The following is a 22095-nucleotide window of genomic DNA, read 5'->3' as shown; positions in this document are numbered from 1 at the left end:
AACTTTAACTTTAACTTTAACTTTAATTTTAACTTTAACTTTAACTTTAACTTTAACTTTAATTTTAACTTTAACTTTAACTTTAACTTTAACTTTAACTTTAACTTTCACTTTAACGTTAACTTTAACTTTAACTTTAACTTTAACTTTAAATTTAACTTTAACTTTAACTTTAACTTTAACGTTAACTTTAACTTTAATTTCAACTTTAACTTTAACTTTAACTTTAACTTTAACTTTAAATTTAACTTTAACTTTAACAACTTTAACTTTAACTTTAGCTTTAACTTTAACTTTAACTTTTGCTTTAACTTTAACTTTAACTTTAACTTTAACTTTAACTTCAACTTTAACTTTAACTTTAACTTAACTTTAACTTTAACTTTAACTTTAACTTTAACGTTAACTTTAACTTTAACTTTAACTTTAACTTTAATTTTAACTTTAACTTTAACTTTAACTTTAACTTTAACTTTCACTTTAACTTTAACTTTATTTTTAACTTTAGCTTTAACTTTAACTTTCGCTTTAACTTTAACTTTAACTTTAACTTCAAATTTAACTTTAACTTTAACTTTATTTTTAACTTTAACTTTAACTTTCGCTTTAACTTTAACAATCACTTTAACTTTAACTTTAACTTTAACTTTATTTTTAACTTTAACTTTAACTTTCGCTTTAACTTTAACTTTAACTTTAACTTTCACTTTATTTTTAACTTTAACTTTAACTTTAATTTTAACTTTCGCTTTAACTTTAACTTTTACTTTAACTTTGACTTTGACTTTAACATTAACTTTCATTTTAACTTTAACTTTAACTTTCGCTTTAACTTTGTACATTCACTTTAACTTTAACTTTAACTTTAGCTTTAACTTTAACTTTAACTTTAACTTTAACTTTAACTTTAACTTTAACTTTAACTTTAACTTTAACTTTAACTTTAACTTTAACTTTAACTTTAACTTTAACTTTAACTTTAACTTTAACTTTAACTTTAACTTTAACTTTAACTTTAACTTTAACTTCAACTTTAACTTTAACTTTAACTGTGACTTTAACTTTAACTTTAAATTTAACTTTAACTTTAACTTTAGCTTTAACTTTAACTTTAACTTTAACTTTAACTTTAACTTTAACTTTAACTTTAACGTTAACTTTAACTTTAACTTAATTTTAACTTTAAATTTAACTTTAACTTTAACAACTTTAACTTTAACTTTAACGTTAACTTTAACTTTAACTTTAACTTTAAATTTAACATTAACTTTAACTTTAACAACTTTAACTTTAACTTTAGCTTTAACTTTAACTTTAACTTTAACTTTAACTTTGGCTTTAACTTTAACTTTAACTTTAACTTTAACTTTAACTTTAACTTTAACTTTAACTTTAACTTTAACTTTAACTTTAACTTTAACTTTAACTTTAACTTTAACTTTAACTTTAACTTCAACTTTAACTTTAACTTTCACTTTAACTTTAACTTAATTTTTAACTTTAACTTTCGCTTTAACTTTAACTTTAACTTTAACTTTAACTTTAACTTCAACTTTAACTTTAACTTTAACTTTAACTTTAACTTTAACTTTAACTTTAACTTTAACTTTAACTTTAACTTTAACTTTAACGTTAACTTTAACTTTAATTTTAACTTTAACTTTAACTTTAACTTTAAATTTAACTTTAACTTTAACTTTAACTTTAACAACTTTAACTTTAACTTTAGCTTTAACTTTAACTTTAACTTTGGCTTTAACTTTAACTTTAACTTTAACTTTAACTTTAACTTTAACTTTAACTTTAACTTTAACTTTAACTTTATTTTTAACTTTAACTTTAACTTTAACTTTCGCTTTAACTTTAACTTTAACTTTAACAACTTTAACTTTAACTTTAGCTTTAACTTTAACTTTAACTTTAACTTTGGCTTTAACTTTAACTTTAACTTTATTTTTAACTTTAACTTTAACTTTAACTTTCGCTTTAACTTTAACTTTAACTTTAACAACTTTAACTTTAACTTTAACTTTAACTTTAACTTTCACTTTAACTTTAACTTTAACTTTATTTTTAACTTCAACTTTAACTTTCACTTTAACTTTAATTTTAACTTTAACTTTAACTTTAACTTTAACCTTAACTTTAACTTTAACTTTCATTTTAAATTTATCTTTATTTTTAACTTTAACTTTAACTTTAACTTTAACTTTCAATTTAACTTTAACATTCACTTTAACTTTAACTTTAAATTTAACTTTAGCTTTAACTTTAAATTTAACTTTAACTTTAGCTTTAACTTTAACTTTAACTTTAACTTTAACTTTAACTTTAACTTTAACTTTAACTTTAAATTTAACTTTAACTTTAACTTTCACTTTAACTTTAACTTTATTTTTAACTTTAACATTCACTTTAACTTTAACTTTTCTTTAACTTTAACTTTAAATTTAACTTTAACTTTAATTTTAACTTTAACTTTAACTTTAACTTTAACTTTAACTTTAACTTTAACTTTAACTTTAATTTTAACTTTAACTTTAACTTTAAATTTAACTTTCACTTTAACGTTAACTTTAACTTTAACTTTAACTTTAACGTTAACTTTAACTTTAAATTTAACTTTAACTTTAACTTTAACTTTAACTTTAACGTTAACTTTAACCTTAACTTTAATTTTAACTTTAACTTTAACTTTAACTTTAACTTTAACTTTAACTTTAACGTTAACTTTAACTTTAACTTTAACTTTAACTTTAACTTTAACGTTAACTTTAACTTTAACTTTAACTTTAACTTTAACTTTCACTTTAACGTTAACTTTAACTTTAACTTTAACTTTAACGTTAACTTTAACTTTAACTTTAACTTTAATTTTAACTTTAACTTTAACTTTAACTTTAAATTTAACTTTAATTTTAACTTTAACTTTAACTTTAACTTTAACTTTAACGTTAACTTTAACTTTAATTTTAACTTTAACTTTAACTTTAACTTTCACTTTAACGTTAACTTTAACTTTAACTTTAACTTTAACGTTAACTTTAACTTTAACTTTAACTTTAACTTTAACTTTAACTTTGGCTTTAACTTTAACTTTAACTTTAACTTTAACTTTAACTTTAACTTTAACTTTAACTTTAACTTTAACTTTAACTTCAACTTTAACTTTAACTGTGACTTTAACTTCAACTTTAAATTTAACTTTAACTTTAACTTTAGCTTTAACTTTAACTTTAACTTTAACTTTAACTTTAACGTTAACTTTAACTTTAACTTTAACTTTAACTTTAAATTTAACTTTAACTTTAACAACTTTAACTTTAACTTTAACGTTAACTTTAACTTTAACTTTAACTTTAACTTTAAATTTAACATTAACTTTAACTTTAACAACTTTAACTTTAACTTTAGCTTTAACTTTAACTTTAACTTTAACTTTAACTTTGGCTTTAACTTTAACTTTAACTTTAACTTTAACTTTAACTTTAACTTTAACTTTAACTTTAACTTTAACTTTAACTTTAACTTTAACTTTAACTTTAACTTTAACTTTAACTTTAACTTTAACTTTAACTTTAACTTTAACTTTAACTTTAACTTTAACTTCAACTTTAACTTTAACTTTAACTTTCACTTTAACTTTAACTTAATTTTTAACTTTAACTTTCGCTTTAACTTTAACTTTAACTTTAACTTTAACTTTAACTTTAACTTTAACTTTAGCTTTAACTTTAACTTTAACTTTAACTTTAACTTTAACTTTAACTTTAACTTTAACTTTAACTTTAACTTTAACTTTAACTTTAACTTTAACTTTAACTTTAACTTTAACTTTAACTTTAACTTTAACTTTAACTTTAACTTTAACTTTAACTTTAACTTTAACTTTAACTTTAACTTTAACTTTAACTTTAACTTTAACTTTAACTTTAACTTTAACTTTAACTTCAACTTTAACTTTAACTTTAACTGTGACTTTAACTTTAACTTTAAATTTAACTTTAACTTTAACTTTAGCTTTAACTTTAACTTTAACTTTAACTTTAACTTTAACTTTAACTTTAACTTTAACGTTAACTTTAACTTTAACTTTAACTTTAACTTTAACTTTAAATTTAACTTTAACTTTAACAACTTTAACTTTAACTTTAACGTTAACTTTAACTTTAACTTTAACTTTAAATTTAACATTAACTTTAACTTTAACAACTTTAACTTTAACTTTAGCTTTAACTTTAACTTTAACTTTAACTTTAACTTTAACTTTAACTTTGGCTTTAACTTTAACTTTAACTTTAACTTTAACTTTAATTTTAACTTTAACTTTAACTTTAACTTTAACTTTAACTTTAACTTTAACTTTAACTTTAACTTTAACTTTAACTTTAACTTTAACTTTAACTTCAACTTTAACTTTAACTTTAACTTTCACTTTAACTTTAACTTAATTTTTAACTTTAACTTTCGCTTTAACTTTAACTTTAACTTTAACTTTAACTTTAACTTTAACTTTAACTTTAACTTTAACTTTAACTTTAACTTCAACTTTAACTTTAACTTTAACTTTAACTTTAACTTTAACTTTAACTTTAACTTTAACTTTAACTTTAGCGTTAACTTTAACTTTAATTTTAACTTTAACTTTAACTTTAACTTTAAATTTAACTTTAACTTTAACAACTTTAACTTTAACTTTAGCTTTAACTTTAACTTTAACTTTGGCTTTAACTTTAACTTTAACTTTAACTTTAACTTTAACTTTAACTTTAACTTTAACTTTAACTTTAACTTTAACTTTAACTTTATCTTTAACTTTAACTTTAACTTTATTTTTAACTTTAACTTTAACTTTAACTTTCGCTTTAACTTTAACTTTAACTTTAACAACTTTAACTTTAACTTTAGCTTTAACTTTAACTTTAACTTTGGCTTTAACTTTAACTTTAACTTTAACTTTAACTTTATTTTTAACTTTAACTTTAACTTTAACTTTCGTTTTAACTTTAACTTTAACTTTAACAACTTTAACTTTAACTTTAACTTTCACTTTAACTTTAACTTTAACTTTATTTTTAACTTTAACTTTAACTTTAACTTTCGCTTTAACTTTAACTTTAACTTTAACAACTTTAACTTTAACTTTAGCTTTAACTTTAACTTTAACTTTGGCTTTAACTTTAACTTTAACTTTAACTTTAACTTTATTTTTAACTTTAACTTTAACTTTAACTTTCGCTTTAACTTTAACTTTAACTTTAACAACTTTAACTTTAACTTTAACTTTAACTTTAACTTTCACTTTAACTTTAACTTTATTTTTAACTTCAACTTTAACTTTCACTTTAACTTTAATTTTAACTTTAACTTTAACTTTAACTTTAACCTTAACTTTAACTTTAACTTTCATTTTAACTTTATCTTTATTTTTAACTTTAACTTTAACTTTAACTTTCAATTTAACTTTAACATTCACTTTAACTTTAACTTTAAATTTAACTTTAGCTTTAACTTTAACTTTAACTTTAACTTTAGCTTTAACTTTAACTTTAACTTTAACTTTAACTTTAACTTTAAATTTAACTTTAACTTTAACTTTCACTTTAACTTTAACTTTATTTTTAACTTTAACATTCACTTTAACTTTAACTTTTCTTTAACTTTAACTTTAACTTTAAATTTAACTTTAATTTTAACTTTAACTTTAACTTTAACTTTAACTTTAACTTTAACTTTAACGTTAACTTTAACTTTAACTTTAATTTTAACTTTAACTTTAACTTTAACTTTAAATTTAACTTTCACTTTAACGTTAACTTTAACTTTAACTTTAACTTTAACTTTAACTTTAACGTTAACTTTAACTTTAAATTTAACTTTAACTTTAACTTTAACTTTAACTTTAACTTTAACTTTAACGTTAACTTTAACCTTAACTTTAATTTTAACTTTAACTTTAACTTTAACTTTAACTTTAACTTCAACTTTAACGTTAACTTTAACTTTAACTTTAACTTTAACTTTAACTTTAACTTTAACTTTAACTTTAACTTTAACTTTAACGTTAACTTTAACCTTAACTTTAATTTTAACTTTAACTTTAACTTTAACTTTAACTTTAACTTTCACTTTAACGTTAACTTTAACTTTAACTTTAACGTTAACTTTAACTTTAACTTTAATTTTAACTTTAACTTTAACTTTAACTTTAACTTTAACTTTAACTTTAACTTTAACTTTAAATTTAACTTTAACTTTAATTTTAACTTTAACTTTAACTTTAACTTTAACTTTAACGTTAACTTTAACTTTAACTTTAATTTTAACTTTAACTTTAATTTTAACTTTAACTTTCACTTTAACGTTAACTTTAACTTTAACTTTAACTTTAACGTTAACTTTAACTTTAAATTTAACTTTAACTTTAACTTTAACTTTAACTTTAACTTTAACTTTAACTTTAACTTTAACGTTAACTTTAACTTTAATTTTAACTTTAACTTTAACTTTAACTTTAACTTTAACGTTAACTTTAACTTTAACTTTAACTTTAACTTTAACTTTAACTTTAACTTTAACTTTAACTTTAACTTTAACGTTAACTTTAACTTTAACTTTAATTTTAACTTTAACTTTAACTTTAACTTTAACTTTCACTTTAACGTTAACTTTAACTTTAACTTTAACTTTAACTTTAACGTTAACTTTAACTTTAACTTTAATTTTAACTTTAACTTTAACTTTAACTTTAACTTTAAATTTAACTTTAATTTTAACTTTAACTTTAACTTTAACTTTAACTTTAACTTTAACTTTAACTTTAACTTTAACTTTAACTTTAACTTTAACGTTAACTCTAACTTTAACTTTAACTTTAATTTTAACTTTAACTTTAACTTTAACTTTAACTTTAACTTTAACTTTAACTTTAACTTTAACTTTAACTTTCACTTTAACGTTAACTTTAACTTTAACTTTAACGTTAACTTTAACTTTAACATTAACTTTAACTTTAACTTTAACTTTAACGTTAACTTTAACTTTAACTTTAATTTTAACTTTAAGTTTAACTTTAAATTTAACTTTAACTTTAACTTTAAATTTAACTTTAATTTTAACTTTAACTTTAACTTTAACTTTAACTTTAACTTTAACGATAACGATAACTTTAACTTTAATTTTAACTTTAACTTTAACTTTAACTTTAACTTTAACTTTAACTTTCACTTTAACGTTAACTTTAACTTTAACTTTAACTTTAACTTTAACTTTAACTTTAACTTTAACTTTAACTTTAACGTTAACTTTAACTTTAACTTTAACTTTAACTTTAACTTTAACTTTAACTTTAACTTTAACGTTAACTTTAACTTTAACTTTAATTTTAACTTTAACTTTAACTTTAACTTTAACTTTCACTTTAACTTTAACTTTAACTTTAACTTTAAATTTAACTTTAATTTTAACTTTAACTTTAACTTTAACTTTAACTTTAACGTTAACTTTAACTTTAACTTTAATTTTAACTTTAACTTTAACTTTAACTTTAACTTTAACTTTAAATTTAACTTTAACTTTAACGTTAACTTTAATTTTAACTTTAATTTTAACTTTAACTTTAACTTTAACTTTAACTTTAAATTTAACTTTAATTTTAACTTTAACTTTAACTTTAACTTTAACTTTAACGTTAACGTTAACTTTAACTTTAACTTTAACTTTAATTTTAACTATAACTTTAACTTTAACTTTAACTTTAACTTTAACTTTCACTTTAACGTTAACTTTAACTTTAATTTTAACTTTAACTTTAACTTTAACTTTAACTTTTACTTTAACTTTAACTTTAAATTTAACTTTAACTTTAACTTTCACTTTAACGTTAACTTTAACTTTAACTTTAATTTTAACTTTAACTTTAACTTTAACTTTAACTTTAACTTCAACTTTAACTTTAACTTTAACTTTAACGTTAACTTTAACTTTAACTTTAATTTTAACTTTAACTTTAACTTTAACTTTAACTTTCACTTTCACTTTAACGTTAACTTTAACTTTAACTTTAACTTTAACTTTAACTTTAACTTTAACTTTCACTTTAACGTTAACTTTAACTTTAACTTTAATTTTAACTTTAACTTTAACTTTAACTTTAACTTTATTTTTAACTTTAACTTTAACTTTCGCTTTAACTTTAACTTTAACTTTAACGTTAACTTTAACTTTAACTTTCATTTTAACTTTAACTTTAACTTTCGCTTTAACTTTGTACATTCACTTTAACTTTAACTTTAACTTTAACTTTAACTTTAACTTTAACTTTAACTTTAACTTTAACTTTAACTTTAACTTCAACTTTAACTTTAACTTTAACTGTGACTTTAACTTTAACTTTAAATTTAACTTTAACTTTAACTTTAGCTTTAACTTTAACTTTAACTTTAACTTTAACTTTAACTTTAACTTTAACGTTAACTTTAACTTTAACTTTAACTTTAACTTTAACTTTAACTTTAAATTTAACTTTAACTTTAACTTTAACAACTTTAACTTTAACTTTAACGTTAACTTTAACTTTAACTTTAACTTTAACTTTAACTTTAAATTTAACTTTAACTTTAACAACTTTAACTTTAACTTTAACTTTAGCTTTAACTTTAACTTTAACTTTAACTTTGGCTTTAACTTTAACGTTAACTTTAACTTTAACTTTAACTTTAATTTTAACTTTAACTTTAACTTTAACTTTAACTTTAATTTTAACTTTAACTTTAACTTTAACTTTAACTTTAACTTTCACTTTAACGTTAACTTTAACTTTAATTTTAACTTTAACTTTAACTTTAAATTTAACTTTAACTTTAACTTTAACTTTAACGTTAACTTTAACTTTAATTTCAACTTTAACTTTAACTTTAACTTTAACTTTAACTTTAAATTTAACTTTAACTTTAACAACTTTAACTTTAACTTTAGCTTTAACTTTAACTTTAACTTTTGCTTTAACTTTAACTTTAACTTTAACTTTAACTTTAACTTTAACTTTAACTTCAACTTTAACTTTAACTTTAACTTAACTTTAACTTTAACTTTAACTTTAACTTTAACTTTAACTTTAACTTTAACGTTAACTTTAACTTTAACTTTAACTTTAATTTTAACTTTAACTTTAACTTTAACTTTAACTTTAACTTTCACTTTAACTTTAACTTTATTTTTAACTTTAGCTTTAACTTTAACTTTCGCTTTAACTTTAACTTTAACTTTAACTTTAACTTCAAATTTAACTTTAACTTTAACTTTATTTTTAACTTTAACTTTAACTTTCGCTTTAACTTTAACAATCACTTTAACTTTAACTTTAACTTTAACTTTATTTTTAACTTTAACTTTAACTTTCGCTTTAACTTTAACTTTAACTTTAACTTTCACTTTATTTTTAACTTTAACTTTAACTTTAACTTTCGCTTTATCTTTAACTTTTACTTTAACTTTGACTTTGACTTTAACATTAACTTTCATTTTAACTTTAACTTTAACTTTCGCTTTAACTTTGTACATTCACTTTAACTTTAACTTTAACTTTAGCTTTAACTTTAACTTTAACTTTAACTTTAACTTTAACTTTAACTTTAACTTTAACTTTAACTTTAACTTTAACTTTAACTTTAACTTTAACTTTAACTTTAACTTTAACTTTAACTTTAACTTTAACTTTAACTTTAACTTTAACTTTAACTTTAACTTTAACTTTAACTTTAACTTTAACTTTAACTTTAACTTTAACTTTAACTTTAACTTCAACTTTAACTTTAACTTTAACTGTGACTTTAACTTTAACTTTAAATTTAACTTTAACTTTAACTTTGGCTTTAACTTTAATTTTAACTTTAACTTTAACTTTAACTTTAACTTTAACGTTAACTTTAACTTTAACTTAATTTTAACTTTAAATTTAACTTTAACTTTAACAACTTTAACTTTAACGTTAACTTTAACTTTAACTTTAACTTTAACTTTAAATTTAACATTAACTTTAACTTTAACAACTTTAACTTTAACTTTAGCTTTAACTTTAACTTTAACTTTAACTTTAACTTTGGCTTTAACTTTAACTTTAACTTTAACTTTAACTTTAACTTTAACTTTAACTTTAACTTTAACTTTAACTTTAACTTTAACTTTAACTTTAACTTTAACTTTAACTTTAACTTTAACTTTAACTTTAACTTTAACTTTAACTTTAACTTTAACTTCAACTTTAACTTTAACTTTCACTTTAACTTTAACTTAATTTTTAACTTTAACTTTCGCTTTAACTTTAACTTTAACTTTAACTTTAACTTTAACTTTAACTTTAATTTCAACTTTAACTTTAACTTTAACTTTAACTTTAACTTTAACTTTAACTTTAACTTTAACTTTAACGTTAACTTTAACTTTAATTTTAACTTTAACTTTAACTTTAACTTTAAATTTAACTTTAACTTTAACTTTAACTTTAACTTTAACAACTTTAACTTTAACTTTAGCTTTAACTTTAACTTTAACTTTGGCTTTAACTTTAACTTTAACTTTAACTTTAACTTTAACTTTAACTTTAACTTTAACTTTAACTTTAACTTTAACTTTAACTTTAACTTTAACTTTAACTTTATTTTTAACTTTAACTTTAACTTTAACTTTCGCTTTAACTTTAACTTTAACTTTAACAACTTTAACTTTAACTTTAGCTTTAACTTTAACTTTAACTTTAACTTTGGCTTTAACTTTAACTTTAACTTTATTTTTAACTTTAACTTTAACTTTAACTTTCGCTTTAACTTTAACTTTAACTTTAACAACTTTAACTTTAACTTTAACTTTAACTTTCACTTTAACTTTAACTTTATTTTTAACTTCAACTTTAACTTTCACTTTAACTTTAATTTTAACTTTAACTTTAACTTTAACTTTAACTTTAACCTTAACTTTAACTTTAACTTTCATTTTAAATTTATCTTTATTTTTAACTTTAACTTTAACTTTAACTTTCAATTTAACTTTAACATTCACTTTAACTTTAACTTTAAATTTAACTTTAGCTTTAACTTTAAATTTAACTTTAACTTTAGCTTTAACTTTAACTTTAACTTTAACTTTAAATTTAACTTTAACTTTCACTTTAACTTTAACTTTATTTTTACCTTTAACATTCACTTTAACTTTAACTTTTCTTTAACTTTAACTTTAACTTTAAATTTAACTTTAACTTTAATTTTAACTTTAACTTTAACTTTAACTTTAACTTTAACTTTAACTTTAACTTTAACTTTAACTTTAATTTTAACTTTAACTTTAACTTTAACTTTAACTTTAACTTTAAATTTAACTTTCACTTTAACGTTAACTTTAACTTTAACTTTAACTTTAACTTTAACTTTAACGTTAACTTTAACTTTAAATTTAACTTTAACTTTAACTTTAACTTTAACTTTAACTTTAACGTTAATTTTAACCTTAACTTTAATTTTAACTTTAACTTTAACTTTAACTTTAACTTTAACGTTAACTTTAACTTTAACTTTAACTTTAACTTTAACTTTAACGTTAACTTTAACTTTAACTTTAACTTTAACTTTCACTTTAACGTTAACTTTAACTTTAACTTTAACTTTAACTTTAACGTTAACTTTAACTTTAACTTTAATTTTAACTTTAACTTTAACTTTAACTTTAACTTTAACGTTAACTTTAACTTTAATTTTAACTTTAACTTTAACTTTCACTTTAACGTTAACTTTAACTTTAACTTTAACTTTAACGTTAACTTTAACTTTAACTTTAACTTTAACTTTAACTTTAACGTTAACTTTAACTTTAACTTTAATTTTAACTTTAATTTTAACTTTAACTTTAACTTTAACTTTAACTTTAAATTTAACTTTTATTTTAACTTTAACTTTAACTTTAACTTTAACTTTCACTTTAACGTTAACTTTATTTTTAACTTTAACTTTAACTTTAACTTTCGCTTTAACTTTAACTTTAACTTTAACTTTAGCTTTAACTTTCGCTTTAACTTTAACATTCACTTTAACTTTAACTTTAACTTTAACTTTATTTTTAACTTTAACTTTAACTTTCGCTTTAACTTTAACTTTAACTTTAACTTTAACTTTAACTTTAACTTTAACTTTAACGTTAACTTTAACTTAATTTTAACTTTAAATTTAACTTTAACTTTAACAACTTTAACTTTAACTTTAACTTTCGCTTTAACTTTGTACATTCACTTTAACTTTAACTTTAACTTTAGCTTTAACTTTAACTTTAACTTTAACTTTAACTTTATTTTTAACTTTAACTTTAACTTTCGCTTTAACTTTAACTTTAACTTTAACTTTCACTTTAACTTTAACTTTATTTTTAACTTTAACTTTAACTTTAACTTTCGCTTTAACTTTAACTTTAACTTTTACTTTAACTTTGACTTTGACTTTAACATTAACTTTCATTTTAACTTTAACTTTAACTTTCGCTTTAACTTTGTACATTCACTTTAACTTTAACTTCAACTTTAGCTTTAACTTTAACTTTAACTTTAACGTTAACTTTAACCTTAACTTTAATTTTAACTTTAACTTTAACTTTAACTTTAACTTTAACTTTAACTTTAACGTTAACTTTAACTTTAACTTTAACTTTAACTTTAACTTTAACTTTAACTTTAACGTTAACTTTAACTTTAACTTTAACTTTAACTTTCACTTTAACGTTAACTTTAACTTTAACTTTAACTTTAACTTTAACTTTAACGTTAACTTTAACTTTAACTTTAATTTTAACTTTAACTTTAACTTTAACTTTAACTTTAAATTTAACTTTAATTTTAACTTTAACTTTAACTTTAACTTTAACTTTAACTTTAACTTTAACGTTAACTTTAACTTTAATTTTAACTTTAACTTTAACTTTAACTTTAACTTTAACTTTAACTTTCACTTTAACGTTAACTTTAACTTTAACTTTAACGTTAACTTTAACTTTAACTTTAACTTTAACTTTAACGTTAACTTTAACTTTAACTTTAATTTTAACTTTAATTTTAACTTTAACTTTAACTTTAAATTTAACTTTTATTTTAACTTTAACTTTAACTTTAAATTTAACTTTAACTTTAATTTTAATTTTAACTTTAACTTTAACTTTAACTTTAACTTTAACTTTAACTTTAATTTTAACTTTAACTTTAACTTTAACTTTAAATTTAACTTTCACTTTAACGTTAACTTTAACTTTAACTTTAACTTTAACTTTAACTTTAACTTTAACTTTAACTTTAACGTTAACTTTAACTTTAAATTTAACTTTAACTTTAACTTTAACTTTAACTTTAACTTTAACGTTAACTTTAACCTTAACTTTAATTTTAACTTTAACTTTAACTTTAACTTTAACGTTAACTTTAACTTTAACTTTAACTTTAACTTTAACTTTAACGTTAACTTTAACTTTAACTTTAACTTTAACTTTCACTTTAACGTTAACTTTAACTTTAACTTTAACTTTAACTTTAACGTTAACTTTAACTTTAACTTTAATTTTAACTTTAACTTTAACTTTAACTTTAACTTTAACTTTAACGTTAACTTTAACTTTAATTTTAACTTTAACTTTAACTTTAACTTTCACTTTAACGTTAACTTTAACTTTAACTTTAACTTTAACTTTAACGTTAACTTTAACTTTAACTTTAACTTTAACTTTAACTTTAACGTTAACTTTAACTTTAACTTTAACTTTAATTTTAACTTTAATTTTAACTTTAACTTTAACTTTAACTTTAACTTTAACTTTAAATTTAACTTTTATTTTAACTTTAACTTTAACTTTAACTTTAACTTTAACTTTCACTTTAACGTTAACTTTATTTTTAACTTTAACTTTAACTTTAACTTTCGCTTTAACTTTAACTTTAACTTTAACTTTAGCTTTAACTTTCGCTTTAACTTTAACATTCACTTTAACTTTAACTTTAACTTTAACTTTATTTTTAACTTTAACTTTAACTTTCGCTTTAACTTTAACTTTAACTTTAACTTTCACTTTAACTTTAACTTTATTTTTAACTTTAACTTTAACTTTAACTTTCGCTTTAACTTTAACTTTAACTTTTACTTTAACTTTGACTTTGACTTTAACATTAACTTTCATTTTAACTTTAACTTTAACTTTCGCTTTAACTTTGTACATTCACTTTAACTTTAACTTTAACTTTAGCTTTAACTTTAACTTTAACTTTAACTTTAACTTTAACTTTAACTTTAACTTTAACTTTAACTTTAACTTTAACTTTAACTTTAACTTTAACTTTAACTTTAACTTTAACTTTAACTTTAACTTTAACTTTAACTTTAACTTCAACTTTAACTTTAACTTTAACTGTGACTTTAACTTTAACTTTAAATTTAACTTTAACTTTAACTTTAGCTTTAACTTTAACTTTAACTTTAACTTTAACTTTAACTTTAACTTTAACTTTAACTTTAACTTTAACTTTAACTTTAACTTTAACGTTAACTTTAACTTAATTTTAACTTTAAATTTAACTTTAACTTTAACAACTTTAACTTTAACTTTAACGTTAACTTTAACTTTAACTTTAAATTTAACATTAACTTTAACTTTAACAACTTTAACTTTAACTTTAGCTTTAACTTTAACTTTAACTTTAACTTTGGCTTTAACTTTAACTTTAACTTTAACTTTAACTTTAACTTTAACTTTAACTTTAACTTTAACTTTAACTTTAACTTTAACTTTAACTTTAACTTTAACTTTAACTTTAACTTCAACTTTAACTTTAACTTTCACTTTAACTTTAACTTAATTTTTAACTTTAACTTTCGCTTTAACTTTAACTTTAACTTTAACTTTAACTTTAACTTTAACTTCAACTTTAACTTTAACTTTAACTTTAACTTTAACTTTAACTTTAACTTTAACTTTAACTTTAACTTTAACTTTAACTTTAACGTTAACTTTAACTTTAATTTTAACTTTAACTTTAACTTTAAATTTAACGTTAACTTTAACTTTAACAACTTTAACTTTAACTTTAGCTTTAACTTTAACTTTAACTTTGGCTTTAACTTTAACTTTAACTTTAACTTTAACTTTAACTTTGACTTTATTTTTAACTTTAACTTTAACTTTAACTTTCGCTTTAACTTTAACTTTAACTTTAACTTTGACTTTATTTTTAACTTTAACTTTAACTTTAACTTTCGCTTTAACTTTAACTTTAACTTTAACAACTTTAACTTTAACTTTAGCTTTAACTTTAACTTTGGCTTTAACTTTAACTTTAACTTTAACTTTATTTTTAACTTTAACTTTAACTTTCGCTTTAACTTTAACTTTAACTTTAACAACTTTAACTTTAACTTTAACTTTAACTTTAACTTTAACTTTCACTTTAACTTTAACTTTATTTTTAACTTCAACTTTAACTTTCACTTTAACTTTAGTTTTAACTTTAACTTTAACTTTAACTTTAACCTTAACTTTAACTTTAACTTTCATTTTAACTTTATCTTTATTTTTAACTTTAACTTTAACTTTAACTTTCAATTTAACTTTAACATTCACTTTAACTTTAACTTTAAATTTAACTTTAGCTTTAACTTTAACTTTAACTTTAACTTTAACTTTAGCTTTAACTTGAACTTTAACTTTAACTTTAACTTTAAATTTAACTTTAACTTTAACTTTAACTTTCACTTTAACTTTAACTTTATTTTTAACTTTAACATTCACTTTAACTTTAACTTTTCTTTAACTTTAACTTTAACTTTAAATTTAACTTTAACTTTAATTTTAACTTTAACTTTAACTTTAACTTTAACTTTAACTTTAACGTTAACTTTAACTTTAACTTTAATTTTAACTTTAACTTTAACTTTAACTTTAACTTTAAATTTAACTTTCACTTTAACGTTAACTTTAACTTTAACTTTAACTTTAACGTTAACTTTAACTTTAAATTTAACTTTAACTTTAACTTTAATTTTAACTTTAACTTTAACTTTAACTTTAACTTTAACTTTAACTTTAACGTTAACTTTAACCTTAACTTTAATTTTAACTTTAACTTTAACTTTAACTTTAACTTTAACTTTAACTTTAACGTTAACTTTAACTTTAACTTTAACTTTAACTTTAACTTTAACTTTAACTTTAACTTTAACTTTAACTTTAACTTTAACGTTAACTTTAACTTTAACTTTAACTTTAACTTTAACTTTCACTTTAACGTTAACTTTAACTTTAACTTTAACTTTAACTTTAACTTTAACTTTAACGTTAACTTTAACTTTAACTTTAATTTTAACTTTAACTTTAACTTTAACTTTAAATTTAACTTTAATTTTAACTTTAACTTTAACTTTAACTTTAACTTTAACTTTAACTTTAACTTTAACTTTAACGTTAACTTTAACTTTAATTTTAACTTTAACTTTAACTTTAACTTTAACTTTAACTTTAACTTTAACTTTCACTTTAACGTTAACTTTAACTTTAACTTTAACTTTAACGTTAACTTTAACTTTAACTTTAACTTTAACTTTAACTTTAACGTTAACTTTAACTTTAACTTTAATTTTAACTTTAATTTTAACTTTAACTTTAACTTTAAATTTAACTTTTATTTTAACTTTAACTTTAACTTTAACTTTAACGTTAACTTTAACTTTAACTTTTATTTTAACTTTAACTTTAACTTTAACTTTAACTTTCACTTTAACGTTAACTATAACTTTAACTTTAACTTTAACTTTAACTTTAACGTTAACTTTAACTTTAACTTTAACTTTAACTTTAACTTTAACTTTAACTTTAACTTTAACTTTAACGTTAACTTTAACTTTAACTTTAATTTTAACTTTAACTTTAACTTTAACTTTAACTTTCACTTTAACTTTAACTTTAACTTTAACTTTAAATTTAACTTTAAATTTAACTTTAATTTTAACTTTAACTTTAACTTTAACTTTAACGTTAACTTTAACTTTAACTTTAATTTTAACTTTAACTTTAACTTTAACTTTAACTTTAACTTTAACTTTAACTTTAAATTTAACTTTAACTTTAACTTTAACTTTAATGTTAACTTTAATTTTAACTTTAATTTTAACTTTAACTTTAACTTTAACTTTAACTTTAACTTTAACTTTAACTTTAACTTTAACTTTAACTTTAACTTTAACTTTAAATTTAACTTTAATTTTAACTTTAACTTTAACTTTAACTTTAACTTTAACGTTAACTTTAACTTTAACTTTAATTTTAACTTTAACTTTAACTTTAACTTTAACTTTAACTTAAACTTTCACTTTAACGTTAACTTTAACTTTAATTTTAACTTTAACTTTAACTTTAACTTTAAATTTAACTTTAACTTTAACTTTAACTTTAACTTTCACTTTAACGTTAACTTTAACTTTAACTTTAATTTTAACTTTAACTTTAACTTTAACTTTAACTTTAACTTTAACTTTAACTTTAACTTTAACTTTAACTTTAACTTTAACTTCAACTTTAACTTTAACTTTAACTTTAACTTTAACGTTAACTTTAACTTTAACTTAAATTTTAACTTTAACTTTAACTTTAACTTTAACTTTAACTTTCACTTTCACTTTAACGTTAACTTTAACTTTAACTTTAACTTTCACTTTAACGTTAACTTTAACTTTAACTTTAATTTTAACTTTAACTTTAACTTTAACTTTATTTTTAACTTTAACTTTAACTTTAACTTTCGCTTTAACTTTAACTTTAACTTTAACTTTAACGTTAACTTTAACTTTAACTTTCATTTTAACTTTAACTTTAACTTTCGCTTTAACTTTGTACATTCACTTTAACTTTAACTTTAACTTTAACTTTAACTTTAACTTTAACTTTAACTTTAACTTTAACTTTAACTTTAACTTTAACTTTAACTTTAACTTTAACTTTAATTTAAACTTTAACTTTAACTTTAACTTTAACTTTAACTTTAACTTTAACTTTAACTTCAACTTTAACTTTAACTTTAACTTTAACTGTGACTTTAACTTTAACTTTAAATTTAACTTTAACTTTAACTTTAGCTTTAACTTTAACTTTAACTTTAACTTTAACTTTAACTTTAACGTTAACTTTAACTTTAACTTTAACTTTAACTTTAACTTTAAATTTAACTTTAACTTTAACTTTAACTTTAACTTTAACAACTTTAACTTTAACTTTAACGTTAACTTTAACTTTAACTTTAACTTTAAATTTCACTTTAACTTTAACAACTTTAACTTTAACTTTAACTTTAGCTTAAACTTTAACTTTAACTTTAACTTTGGCTTTAACTTTAACGTTAACTTTAACTTTAACTTTAACTTTAATTTTAACTTTAACTTTAACTTTAACTTTAACTTTAACTTTAACTTTAACTTTAACTTTAACTTTAACTTTAACTTTAACTTTAATTTTAACTTTAACTTTAACTTTAACTTTAACTTTAACTTTAACTTTAACTTTAACTTTAACTTTAACTTTAACTTTAACTTTAACTTTAACTTTAACTTTAACTTTAACTTTAACTTTAACTTTAACTTTAACTTTCACTTTAACGTTAACTTTAACTTTAATTTTAACTTTAACTTTAACTTTAACTTTAAATTTAACTTTAACTTTAACTTTAACGTTAACTTTAACTTTAATTTCAACTTTAACTTTAACTTTAAATTTAACTTTAACTTTAACTTTAACAATTTAACTTTAACTTTAGTTTTAACTTTAACTTTAACTTTAACTTTTGCTTTAACTTTAACTTTAACTTCAACTTTAACTTTAACTTAACTTTAACTTTAACTTTAACGTTAACTTTAACTTTAACTTTAACTTTAACTTTAACTTTAACTTTAACTTTCACTTTAACGTTAACTTTAACTTTAATTTTAACTTTAACTTTAACTTTAACTTTAACTTTAAATTTAACTTTAACTTTAACTTTAACTTTAACTTTAACTTTAACTTTAACGTTAACTTTAACTTTAACTTTAACTTTAACTTTAACTTTAACTTTAAATTTAACTTTAACTTTAACTTTAACAACTTTAACTTTAACTTTAACGTTAACTTTAACTTTAACTTTAACTTTAACTTTAAATTTCACTTTAACTTTAACAACTTTAACTTTAACTTTAACCTTAGCTTAAACTTTAACTTTAACTTTAACTTTGGCTTTAACTTTAACGTTAACTTTAACTTTAACTTTAACTTTAATTTTAACTTTAACTTTAACTTTAACTTTAACTTTAACTTTAATTTTAACTTTAACTTTAACTTTAACTTTAACTTTAACTTTAACTTTAACTTTAACTTTAACTTTAACTTTAACTTTCACTTTAACGTTAACTTTAACTTTAATTTTAACTTTAATTTAACTTTAACTTTAAATTTAACTTTAACTTTAACTTTAACTTTAACGTTAACTTTAAATTTAATTTCAACTTTAACTTTAACTTTAACTTTAACTTTAAATTTAACTTTAACTTTAACTTTAACAACTTTAACTTTAACTTTAGCTTTAACTTTAACTTTAACTTTTGCTTTAACTTTAACTTTAACTTCAACTTTAACTTTAACTTAACTTTAACTTTAACTTTAACTTTAACGTTAACTTTAACTTTAATTTTAACTTTAACTTTAACTTTAACTTTAAATTTAACGTTAACTTTAACTTTAACAACTTTAACTTTAACTTTAGCTTTAACTTTAACTTTAACTTTGGCTTTAACTTTAACTTTAACTTTAACTTTAACTTTAACTTTAACTTTAACTTTAACTTTAACTTTAACTTTAACTTTAACTTTAACTTTAACTTTAACTTTAACTTTAACTTTAACTTTAACTTTGACTTTATTTTTAACTTGAACTTTAACTTTAACTTTCGCTTTAACTTTAACTTTAACAACTTTAACTTTAACTTTAGCTTTAACTTTAACTTTAACTTTAACTTTGGCTTTAACTTTAACTTTAACTTTAACTTTATTTTTAACTTTAACTTTAACTTTAACTTTCGCTTTAACTTTAACTTTAACTTTAACAACTTTAACTTTAACTTTAACTTTAACTTTAACTTTAACTTTCACTTTAACTTTAACTTTATTTTTAACTTCAACTTTAACTTTCACTTTAACTTTAATTTTAACTTTAACTTTAACTTTAACTTTAACTTTAACCTTAACTTTAACTTTAACTTTCATTTAACTTTATCTTTATTTTTAACTTTAACTTTAACTTTAACTTTCAATTTAACTTTAACATTCACTTTAACTTTAACTTTAAATTTAACTTTAGCTTTAACTTTAACTTTAACTTTAACTTTAGCTTTAACTTTAACTTTAACTTTAACTTTAACTTTAAATTTAACTTTAACTTTAACTTTAACTTTCACTTTAACTTTAACTTTATTTTTAACTTTAACATTCACTTTAACTTTAACTTTTCTTTAACTTTAACTTTAAATTTAACTTTAACTTTAATTTTAACTTTAACTTTAACTTTAACTTTAACTTTAACTTTAACTTTAACTTTAACTTTAACTTTAACTTTAACCTTAACTTTAACTTTAACTTTAATTTTAACTTTAACTTTAACTTTAACTTTAAATTTAACTTTCACTTTAACGTTAACTTTAACTTTAACTTTAACGTTAACTTTAACTTTAAATTTAACTTTAACTTTAACTTTAACTTTAACTTTAACTTTAACGTTAACTTTAACCTTAACTTTAATTTTAACTTTAACTTTAACTTTAACTTTAACTTTAACGTTAACTTTAACTTTAACTTTAACTTTAACTTTAACTTTAACTTTAACGTTAACTTTAACTTTAACTTTAACTTTAACTTTCACTTTAACGTTAACTTTAACTTTAACTTTAACTTTAACTTTAACGTTAACTTTAACTTTAACTTTAATTTTAACTTTAACTTTAACTTTAACTTTAAATTTAACTTTAATTTTAACTTTAACTTTAACTTTAACTTTAACTTTAACGTTAACTTTAACTTTAATTTTAACTTTAACTTTTACTTTAACTTTAACTTTAACTTTAACTTTAACTTTAACTTTCACTTTAACGTTAACTTTAACTTTAACTTTAACTTTAACGTTAACTTTAACTTTAACTTTAACTTTAACTTTAACTTTAACTTTAACTTTAACGTTAACTTTAACTTTAACTTTAATTTTAACTTTAATTTTAACTTTAACTTTAACTTTAAATTTAACTTTTATTTTAACTTTAACTTTAACTTTAACTTTAACGTTAACTTTAACTTTAACTTTTATTTTAACTTTAACTTTAACTTTAACTTTCACTTTAACGTTAACTTTAACTTTAACTTTAACTTTAACTTTAACTTTAACTTTAACGTTAACTTTAACTTTAACTTTAACTTTAACTTTAACTTTAACTTTAACTTTAACGTTAACTTTAACTTTAACTTTAATTTTAACTTTAACTTTAACTTTCACTTTAACTTTAACTTTAACTTTAAATTTAACTTTAAATTTAACTTTAATTTTAACTTTAACTTTAACTTTAACGTTAACTTTAACTTTAACTTTAATTTTAACTTTAACTTTAACTTTAACTTTAACTTTAAATTTAACTTTAACTTTAACTTTAACTTTAATGTTAACTTTAATTTTAACTTTAATTTTAACTTTAACTTTAACTTTAACTTTAACTTTAACTTTAACTTTAACTTTAACTTTAAATTTAACTTTAATTTTAACTTTAACTTTAACTTTAACGTTAACTTTAACTTTAACTTTAATTTTAACTTTAACTTTAACTTTAACTTTAACTTTAACGTTAACTTTAACTTTAATTTCAACTTTAACTTTAACTTTAACTTTAACAATTTAACTTTAACTTTAGCTTTAACTTTAACTTTAACTTTTGCTTTAACTTTAACTTTAACTTCAACTTTAACTTTAACTTAACTTTAACTTTAACTTTAACGTTAACTTTAACTTTAACTTTAACTTTAACTT

Source organism: Eurosta solidaginis, unplaced genomic scaffold (genome assembly GCF_040869045.1).
Source record: "Eurosta solidaginis isolate ZX-2024a unplaced genomic scaffold, ASM4086904v1 ctg00001045.1, whole genome shotgun sequence".
Taxonomy (NCBI): domain Eukaryota; kingdom Metazoa; phylum Arthropoda; class Insecta; order Diptera; family Tephritidae; genus Eurosta; species Eurosta solidaginis.
Note: the sequence above shows the minus strand (reverse complement) of the source record.